The 11,720-nt window shown below is 26.4% G+C and overlaps 1 long non-coding RNA gene across 1 annotated transcript; it reads left to right on the top strand.

The window, feature by feature from the left end:
* Positions 1-7,438: 7,438 nt before the first annotated feature.
* On the top strand, positions 7,439-7,811 carry LOC113785721 (uncharacterized). The gene is made up of 2 exons (XR_003471846.2): positions 7,439-7,613; positions 7,735-7,811. It is a non-coding gene; the product is annotated as an uncharacterized lncRNA (long non-coding RNA).
* Positions 7,812-11,720: the final 3,909 nt, after the last annotated feature.

Genomic DNA, 11,720 nt, shown 5'->3' with positions numbered 1-11,720 from the left:
ATATATATATATATATAGTAATGGAAGCAACTTATATATATTTTTTATCCAATGTAAAATTTTAATATTTGTAGAATTAGAAGATTATGTAAAATATTAAAGTTTTACGACGTAAGATTTCAACAATTTTTTAATTTCATATTCTATATTTTAATATTTGCTAACACTTTTTTCATAATACGTTTTAAATATTTAGTTTTAAAATGTTTATAGCTATCACATTTCTCTGACAACAATTCATAACTCTCCTCATAGACATATTTAGAAATAATTTTGTTCCGCAATTCTTTTAAAGTAGCTTAATTACTTAATAAAGATGCAAGCTTAAGAAATTTGTGATTCTACATGTACTCACTTGTATTGTTGGAAATAATATTGAAATTATAGAGTTAGTTGGTATGAATTGTAAAAATAAAAAAGTTTCATATAAGAGGGATGATATTAGTAGTATTTATAAGGTGAATGTATGTCAATTGAGGTGTGTTTTAGGAAGTAATCAATTTTATGAAGGAGTGAGAACACATGCAAGTCGACCACCACACGTGCACATCGTTGTTCGACTGACGCATGCAAATCGACCACCACATGCGCACGTCGTTGTTCAACCAGCTTGGCTAGACAAGACTTGGGTTAAGTTGTGTATTATTATTTAGTATTGACATCAGTTTTGCCAATCCAGTCAACACATAAAGTTTTTGCGTAACAATTTATGTGGATCTGGTTAATTGAACAACACATTTTTTTTTTTTTTCATCGGTTGCAAAATCCCTTTATAAATAGATTACTCTCTCTTTCTGCTTCATTTTTTTTATTTATTTCTTTCGAGTGATCATAATATCATATTACAAGTGACTTTAACTGTCATGCTTAAGAGTGTATAATTCTATAATGATTTTCTATGCGTTATTTTATGGGACTTCGTGGTTAATTGTCTTTTGGACAATTTGAACAGTGTTGTGAAACGTCTTAAAGAGAGCGATCTAATATGCGACTCAACTCAAATATTGCAAAATATCTTTAAAAAAATTACTTGGTCCGTGACTCAAAAATAATATCTTCGATAATTAAAAATTTATTTTAAAACATTTTTTCGAAAATCACAAATAACACTTGTGTTACTTGAAGTAAAAGTGGGAGACGAGGTGTCTGCTATTCTCATAGCAATTATTAAATGGGTTTCAGAATATTTTATCGACAAAAAAAAAGGAAAAAAAAAACGAAAAGCAATTATATGAGGATGTTAACTAAACTTTTGTGGCCAATTGTCATTATTGAATGATGATTTGATGCCAATTAATTAGTTGCTGATACCATCAATGTTGGTACAGAAGACTGAATTTGGTGTGATCATTAGAGTGTTGCTCGATCATCATCTTAATAGCAAGTCCAACTTCATCCTTCTCACCATTTTTTTAGTCATATTCCAACTTATAGTGAGAATATTTTGAAATAATAAGAGTTTTGTTTGGTAAGAGAAAAAGTATAAATCACTTTTTACTTTTTAGTTATTGATTATTTATTTTGGTTCTTGTAAAATAAGATAACGTGGCATCAATCTAATATATGTCGTACATATTACATGAAAAAAATTCTAACATAAATATTTTATTTAAATACAAAAAAAAACATCAATGAAAAAAAACGATATATTTGAAACCATTAAAAATAAAGAAAAAAATTCGTGATTAAAAGTATATAGTTGTAGAGAAAACAAAATATATAATCTTAGTGATCAACTATGATTCATTAAGTGACAAATCAACCATATAGGTATCTTTGTGTCTAAATATATAAGACTTTAATGAAAAAATTATGATAATTAAAAAATTGGTATTATATCGTAAGATTTAGTTTAATTGATACATATTGATATTGTATACTTAATACGATGTTTCAGATTTTAAATCCGTAATTGCACAGTTTGTATACGAATTTCTTTACTATTTCTTATACAGACTAACAAAAATTGGTCCTAATTAACATTAAATAGGTTAATTATTAAAAAATTGATACAAATTTATAAAATTTAACTCAATTAAAAAATATTGATATTATTAGATTGAAAACTATGTCCTAAATTTGAACTCAAGATTTTACAGTTTGTACGAATGTCTTTACCATTTTCTATACAGAGTAAAAAAAATTAGTACTAACATTAAATAGGTTAACAATTAATATTGATTTTACAAAATTACCCTTCTAGAATTAAAAAAAAATGGTATTTATTTTTTTTAAGGGAATTATAGTCTTTAAATATTTATTGTTGATTAAAAAATATGTAAATTAAATAAAAATATAGTAGTAAAAGAAAAATACATTTGAAAGTTCAACTTATAAAAAATTTAAGAGTGTCTTCTATCTAAGTACAATATAATTTTTTTAATTAATATGTAATTAATCAAATATGGAATTTAATATACACTAGTAGTACATAAGAACTAAGATATCTATGTTTTTTTAATCAACTACGATATCTATTTTTTTAATAGAAAAAATCGATTTACTATTCAACAAAATCAGTTGTAATAAAAAAGTAAAAACAAAGGAAATAATTCTCGATCCAAATATTTTGAAAATAAATAACAGTATATAAAGGAAATAAAAAAGCGGAATAGACACAATCACTAATTAAGCGTCACGAAAGAACATTGACACAGTTGCAATATTCAAAATCCAAAAAATAAACAAGAGTCAAAAGAAACCCCTATTATGGTTCCTATGATGTGGTGTAATTATTTGTTGATTAATACAACAATCAGAAAATCTATAATAATTTGTTCTTGTTTTACTCAAAAACCATAACTAGGATATGAGTTTTACATCATCCAACACCTTTTGAAAATCTGCAACATTTCCTTTGAAGATGATGTTATTTTTCAACAGTCATAATCATCAACAATGACGGATCTTGACAAATTTTATCGGAGACAAACATAAAATATATTATATATAAAATATTTTTAATTAATCTCATATATTTAATTTTGGTGTAATGGTAATTCTATCTTTTAGATATATTAAAAGTATTTGATTCAAATTTAAGTATTTTTAATTTTGTCAAAGAAACTAGTATATTTACAATCAAAATAACAAAAACTATTATCATGGAGAGTGTTATCACTAAACCACTCTATGTCAAAGTGCAATCAGTTTCGTATATATATTAGGTACTATGAATACTTTGGCCATTAATTTTTTTTAATTCATTTATATGATCATTATTTAGTATCTTTTAAAGTGTATTAAATTAAGGGTTTTGATTATTATTTAATTTTGACTCAGTAATTAAATAAATTGTTTTTGTAATTGTAATTAAAATAATAACAAAAAATATTATTTCAAAATAGACGAAAAAAATAAAACTTACAAATTTAGTGATGTTAAATTTAAAATATGATCAAACTCATTCATAGATGACATGTTATTCAACTATTTTCAAAGTCTTCTATTAGATGAGATAACACCTACCAAAATATTTATAAATGATAAGTAGTCTTCAATTTACAAACAAACCTATCCAAGATCCATGAGACCTTTTGGTATAAATCGCCGCTATCCAACCACTTGAGTCATGCCAAATATATTAATTTAGTAATATCTTTTCGGTTTAAATATGTATTTGATCCTTGCAATTATATTTTTTTTACTTTGGTGATCGTAAGTTTTTTATTTTTATTTTTTTTTTTATTAACATTCTTACAAATATAGTTTCATTTTAAAATAGTCATTCCATCCAACTTCTGTTACAAAAATTGTAACACTGTTTAAAATAACTATTTCTTAACAAACAAAATCCAAATACAATTAAATTATAATATTTCTTAACCTAAAATTAACCTCAAATGTTTTAGTCTTCATCCCTAGAAAACTTAAATTGCACATTCTTCTTTATGTCATTGATAGCGTTTCAGCAAGTGTACTGAATCGTTGCAAGTAATAATAAAACGGTAGTACCGAGCGTCGAACTCAATGGTTGCGTTTTACTATTGAATTATATTTAATTACTACAATTGAACAAAAGGTTCTCAAATTGATTGAAATAATATTTAACATTAACAACACTAATAAAATTGATCCTTTATTATAAGAAAAATGTCACGGATGAGTTTCACTTCAAATCCAACTTTCGTGTCTAATTTGATCCTAGTTACTGAATTCTATTATTGAATTATTACCGAATTCTCTTTATTATTCTTGCCCTAATGTCTTAGTGACAAAACCTTTAATTTCAAAGTAACCTCTAATTCCTTAGTGAATTTAAGATTATAATTAAACATGACCGTACATGAATTCTCTTTTTAAATATTGTCTCTGCAACTAATTTAATTGGTTTCATGACTTGCATCTATCCCTAGACTACAAATTCATAAATTTCTTATCTCAAGCATTCATAAAGTCCACTTCCGTTTCAAAATACGAATCGTAGAACATGTAAATGTTGATCAAGAAATAAAAAACATTAAGTGCAGAGATGAGAAAAATAATTCAATAAACTCATTCATATAACTAGAAATCAAATCAGAAAATAAGAGTTTCATCTTGTTACACTCATCCCTAACAAATAGGGTTTAGTTACTCATGACAGAGACATAAAATATAGAGATTATAGCAGAGTTACAAGAAAGATTCATGAATGATTCTTGATAAAACTACTCCAATGGTGTTAGAAACGACCGTCTTTGAGTTTCTATGGTAGGGCACAAGTCTCCCAACTTTCCAATAGTGAAAAAGATGCCTCAAAAGTGAAAAAACTGAGTTTTAATGTGTTTTTCTACGCATTGTGCGCTTCCGATGCGCTGCGGCAGGTCTTGAGCGCTGAAATGCGCTTCAGGCGCACATCATCTTATGTTTGGCGTTGAGTGCATTTTTCTCATCTTTTGAGTCTGAATTTGGTTTTGGCGTCTTCATTAAAGTTGTAGCTATGGATTTTATCTTTCATTTGCACATGGTTTGACTCCAATTGGACATCTACAACTCCAAATATGACTTAAATACTCCACATATATCATGTTGATTTCTCACCAAAATTCAGCACTACATTAAAACAAAGTAACAACACAAAACTCCAAAAAATCTCTACTTAATCAAGGAAATAAGAACATAAACATTTCTTAAAACAAATTAATAAAATTAACAAAATATATCAAATAAATCCTTAAATTAACTAATGAATAAAAGATAAATAAGATTAAAAATAATGAAAAATATGCATATGATGAAGAGTTATCAGTCATCTTCCCATTGTAGAATTCATCACGTTGTGTCTCAATTCATAAAATTAAAAAAATCTAGAAAAGCTTATGGAATTTGATTCAGAGTCAATTATATAACCAAATTATACTATCATTTTTGGACTTTTTCATACACTTCCTTAAAATCTCTTAATCTCCACACCAAGAAGATAAACTTTGATTCATAGTCAATTCTAGAATCCACCATTGTCCAACAAGTACCACTAGACGAAGAAAAAGATTATGATAACAATGAATTTGAATACAATGATGAATCTCAAATGGATGAAGATGTTGGTGGCAGTGATGAAAATTATGATGAGGAAAATGACTGAAACAATGAAGAAGAATTCGTGATTTAGGTTGGAAAGAATACTTAAATATTTGTGATTAATTTTAGGTTAAAAATTATTATAATTTAATTATATTATAGTTTCTTTTTGTTAAAAAATGGTTATGTTTTAACAGAGTTACAATTTTGGTAACAAAAATTAGATGGAAGAACTATTTTAAAATGTAACTATATTTACAGAGTTGTTAACCAAACAAAAAACTTACGAGGACTAAAATTTTTTTAAAAAAATATTATAGTTGCAAAGACTAAATACATATTTAAACTTGCTTTTTAAATGTACTATTGAAGTTCTTTTTTCCCAACTCTAAATAATTTATGTTGCAATATAAAATTTTTAAGGTTTGTAATTAAAACTACCTTCAGAGCTACTTCCTGCATTTATTTGTCTGTAAATCGAGAAGGTCAAAGACCCAAAAATTGCACTTCTTTAAACATCCATGATACTCAACATCTTGTGTTTTGTTTTGAAATATTTACAAGTAAAGGGCGATTGGTCTATTATCACAACTACATGAAATTGATCATCTAAAGTCATACATTTAGTGATAATTTCATGAGCTATCTTCTGAATTTCAGGGGATTGTGCCTCCCCGGAATGTGATGTAGCAACTCACATCATACTTCTTACTTAGCACCAACTTCCTCAGTTTCATACTTATTTTTCATAGCATCCCAAATTTTGTAGCAAACCTACAAGCATTGTAATAATCATATAGATAATCAGAAAGTCCACTAAAAATATAATTCTTGCAGAGATAATCGTTATCTTCCCATTGGATCAATTATGCAGTTTTTTTATCCTTTTATGTTTGTTCAACTATCATTGGAACCATTGGAATGTCATATTTCAGAATGTTGCCAACTATTTTCGTAGTTAAGGAAAACATCTTTTGTTGCCATCGTTTGAAGTGACATCCCTCAAACCGAAATAATTTGTTGAAGTTAGAAGCAAATAAGTTAGATAATTATTTTTTCGGTATACATGGTAGAAATAAACCTATTAAAATTTTTATTTCAGCTATTGAAGATAATATTGGGTTAAAATTGAAGACTATGTCACTCTCTTTAGGAGGTTTTCGCGGTATTGTCCAAAAAAATATCAACTACAAAGTCCCTATGATAAAATAGTCAAGTTACAAACTGTATCGATATTCCACTGTACGGTTCTAAAATTACACCCTCAAATATGGCTATTACGGTCACTCTAGAAGTACGATGCTAGGACCACTTGTATACATAAGGGATTACGACACGTCGACTACACTAAAATCAAAGGGACAATATGGTATGATGACCACTCTGAAATCGAAGAGACAGTAGAATTATGACTACTCGAAAGCCAAAGGGATAGTGGTGTTATGACCTCTCTTAAACCGAAGGAACAATGCTATTATGACTATTCTAAAATATGGAAGGGACAAAAAGAAAGGAGAGATGTGACTTAGAAGTTCGTCAAGCAGAAGTGAAAGAAAAGAGAAAGATGAAAATTGCATTTAACTTGGATGTGTTTTTCACAAAATTTTGACACTTTTTATATTGTGATGAAAGTTTTCTCATATGCGTAAACTATATAATGTGATACTTTAATATTTATAGAGTTGAAATCTAAAAAATGTGGGTAAAACTTTCAATGTAAAACTTTTAATAATTTTTAAATTAGCACGCACTAACATATTCTAACATATTCTAGATGTTCATACAATAAGCCAATGCAATCTTCGTATACATACAATTTTAGAAAGAAAGGGATATATCATCAATCATCATTCTCCGAAAAAATAATAATAATCATATATACATACATATAATAAAGAGAGGAAATTAGAGAGATGAATTTGAAGATTACGTATATTTTAAATAACAAATTAAAAAAAAAATAAAGACATTGTGAATAGTCATAATCGCCCTCATTCAAATTTAATCTCTCTATAAATGGGAAAATGCAATCTTCATATACTACATACAATTAAGAAAAGAAAGGGATATATATCATACATATAAAGAGAGAGATGGATTTCAAGATTAAGGTAGCTTTGTTAATTTTTTTCTTGGGTTTCACCACAATTATTGATGCTCGCTTTCAATTAGATTCTGGTATTTACAATGTTAACTCGACGACAACATATTTACCATGTTGTGATAAAATAGGTATTTGCACAAGATCAGTTATTCCTCTATGTAAATGTCTTGACGTTAAATCAACATGTCACCCAACTTGCGAATCATGTAAGTGTGTAGAACCTTTGAAGTGTACTTGTCTTGATTTTAATGATTATTATAATAAACTATATAAACGATGTAGGTAAGAATAATGAGACAAGTAATAGTATTTTTAATAATTTCTAGACAAAGTCATTTAGGCTTGTTTTCAACTAGGAGAATGAATAATTAGAATAAAAGCTATTTGGAAGTGCAGTTTGTTTGCCTACAACATTGCATGCTAGCTGTGTCAAAATATTTTGTTTCTTTTGCAATGGTGAAAAAATGTATGTTTTAAATGATTGTTTATCATATACATAAAAATATATATTTGATATATAGTGTTGTATATGAAAAAAATATATATAACTTTATAATATTAAGACACTAGTTTGTGTATTCTGCTTTGCATAAGTAATTAATATTTTTTATCAATTAAAAACATATATTAGAATTAAAGTAACACAATTTTTCTGGCATTTGTTGAATTCTATATAGCTGGGTATATAAAAAATAAAAATTTAAATAATAAATAAATTATTAATGTCACGATTGCGTTTGCGGAAAAAAATAAACCATCCTTACATCAGACATTGCTTTATTCAAAATAGTAATTGAAATTCTTTTAAATATAAATTAAAACCTATAAATTTTTTTTTTTTTTATAAAAAGTCAATCAATTGCTCTTATAAAGTAACAACCGATAAAAATATTAAAAAATAAAAACTACCTCTACTCATTTTTATAAGCACATCTTCCCATTTTTTTTAAACAAAAGTAAATTAAAGTTATTCTAACAAAATTTAATTTTATATAAAAATAAAAAATAATGAAACAAGAATAATTTATACAATTTTAATTATTTATAGAGTTCAATTAGTTAAACGGTTGTGGTGGTTACTATATATAGCGATCAATTATGGAGAATCTTGAAGAAAAAAAATTAATGGAGAATCTCATACACTACAATTAGAACCATCATAAGTCATAGTTTTGATGAGACAATTGTATTGTTGGATTCTTATAGTACGAATTATAAGAGTGAGAAAGATGGAAAAATTATTAATAGACATTCTTAAATAACTCTATGATATTTTGAGAAAAAAAAAAAAAGTATTGTGATTGTTGATGTGATGAATGACTATATAAAAATATATCAGTATGGAAGAAAATAGTTATTGGCTTTGGGTGCATCATATGCCGTCACGAGTTTCTGAAATGTGAATTTTTTATAAACTATTTTTATATTTATTATTGAATAATTTAAGGTAGAAACTTTTTTAATATATTTTTATGATAGAAATGTTTTAAAAATTATTAATATAAGTAGTAAAAATATTAGTTATGCCTTATTTGTCTAATACATGAAATATTATAACATTAGCTAACTCTTAAATCATATTATCTGAACACAAATTATTTTTATGGCTACGTCTTTTTTCTTTTCTGAAAAATAAATAATGTTTCAAATCAGGAACGATTTGTTTTGTCTTTACAATTAAGATAATGATATGATTAATGTTAATTTGAGACAAGTTGAATTTAAAAAAGACACAAGGGAGTAATAGAAAGTCGTTTTAATTGATGCCACCCACTGTTTGATTTTATCATAGTAGACTATTATGTGCCACATACAGCCTATCCGTGGTCCTTTAACTTAATTTTAATTTTAATTTTTTTTTTCTTTCAATTTGATTCTTTATTTTAATTTTAAGTGACAATTTGATCTTTTATATTTTAAAATATCAACAATGTTATCCTTTTTTTTACCAAAATTAAAAAAAATTATCACAATTTTCAAATAAAACCCATAAAATTAATTATATTCTTCAATATAATACAAATTTCATCAAATTTGTAACTCAAATTTTCAAATAAACTCATATTTTTATTCTTTATTTGATGTTGTTATAGATGAAAATATGAGTTTATTTAAAGATTTAAGTTATGAATTTGATGAAATTTGCATTATATTGAGAATGATAATTTATTTTATGGGTTTTGTTTGAAATTTTTGATAATTTTATTTTGAATTTTTGCAAAAAAAAAAAAAAGATTACATTATTGATATTTTAAAACATAAAAGATCAAATTGTCACTTAAAATTAAAATAAATAACCAAATCGAGAAGAAAAAAAAAAGATAAAGGACTAAAACGTTAACTGAAATTAAGGTAAGAGACTAAATGTGTTATTTAGCTATATAAATATGTCATGAAATAGGTAATCAAGATTATCCACTTACGTCGTAATTTTGAACAAGATGATGATAAGTTCCAGCTCAAATGGTCAAAAAAGAGTCAAAGCTCAACTAATAAAAGTCCATATTGTAGGTTGAACGCCTTGTTCATGTTTAAATTCGATATTTTATAGTTGTATGAGTTAATTATGATGGTATTTATTATATATTCTAAGAAAGAAAAATTTAAAAGAAATAAAGCAAGACATTGTCAATAGTCATAACCACCCTCATTTAAATTTAATCTATCTGTAAATAGGAAAATGCAATCATCATATGCATACAATTAACAAAAGAAAGTGGTGTTGAGGTAAAAACTTTTAGTCTATAAAATGCTCCCACCAATGAGGTAAAACACTAAAATTAAGTATAATAGCAATAATCAATTCTTCAGTAAAAGTTATATTTGTTTCATGTATAATTCCATTCAATTATGAAAATAATTAAATATGTGAGAATCATACTACATTCCTCTATCACTACGAAACATCTTAATCTTTCAATTGAATTGATTTTCAACTTATGTTACAAAAATCTTAAACATAGCAAGCATTTCACTGTTATTTTTCGTAAGATATACAAAACTATAGCCAGAGCAATCGTCAATAAAATTGATAACATATAACATATTTTTCTATTTCTAGAATTAAGTCTAAGCTATTTAAGCTTAAAATTATCCGTTTATTCACATGACAAAGTCGAGTATGTCAATATTAAAACCACACAACAAATAAATCAAATGAGACATTTTATTAATTTTAACATTCAACTTAAATATATCATCTCTCACGTACTCTTTCTAAACATAAATACCATTTTTAATAATGATATACAAACCATCTTCTATAGACTGAGTAAATCCAACCTCATCAGTCATCATTCACCGAAATAAAATAATCATATATACATACATATTATAAAAAGAGAAAATTAGAGAGATAAATTTGAAGATTAAAAGGAAATAAAGTAAGATATGGTCGATAGTCATATACTACGCACAATTGCGAAAAGAAATAGATATATATCATCAATATTCAACAAAACAAAACCAAAAACATCATACATATAAAGAGATGGATTTGAAGATTAAGGTAGCTTTGTTAATATATTTTTCTTGGATTTCGCCATAATTATTGATGCTCACTTTGATATTCATTCTAGTAATTACAATGTTAACTCGACCAACAATATCTAAACCATGTTATGTTATTTTTGAGTTTTGAAAAACTTTTAAAATTCAATTTATGCCACAGAAAATAAATTGGGTTGAATCGCGGACTAGATCGCTCTCTTTAAGACGTTTCGCGGTACTGCCTAAATTGTGCAAGGAAGACTATCAACCGCGAAGTCCCCAAGATAAAACAGTTCAAATACATTGTATCGGAGTTCTATTGTACTGTAGAATCCCGTTCTAGAATTACACTCTCAATATGGCAGTCGGATGGCTGCCACTCGTAATATGGTACTAAGATCACTCGAAAGAAAAAGAAGAAGTGGGAAAGAAAGGAGGATAAGAGAGAAAAGTCTCATAATCATAGAGCTTTTGGTGTGTTTTTCCAACTAAGGAGAATCCTCTATTTATAGAGAAAATATGCAATTGGATTAGAGAAAAAGGTGTGATCCATTAGGTCTGATACACTAAACGTGTGCTCCAATCTTTAGGTTTTTGACCACATAAATGTGTGCTCCAAACTTAT

Source organism: Cicer arietinum, chromosome 3 (genome assembly GCF_000331145.2).
Source record: "Cicer arietinum cultivar CDC Frontier isolate Library 1 chromosome 3, Cicar.CDCFrontier_v2.0, whole genome shotgun sequence".
NCBI lineage: Eukaryota > Viridiplantae > Streptophyta > Magnoliopsida > Fabales > Fabaceae > Cicer > Cicer arietinum.
This window is presented reverse-complemented; position numbering and strand designations above follow the sequence as displayed.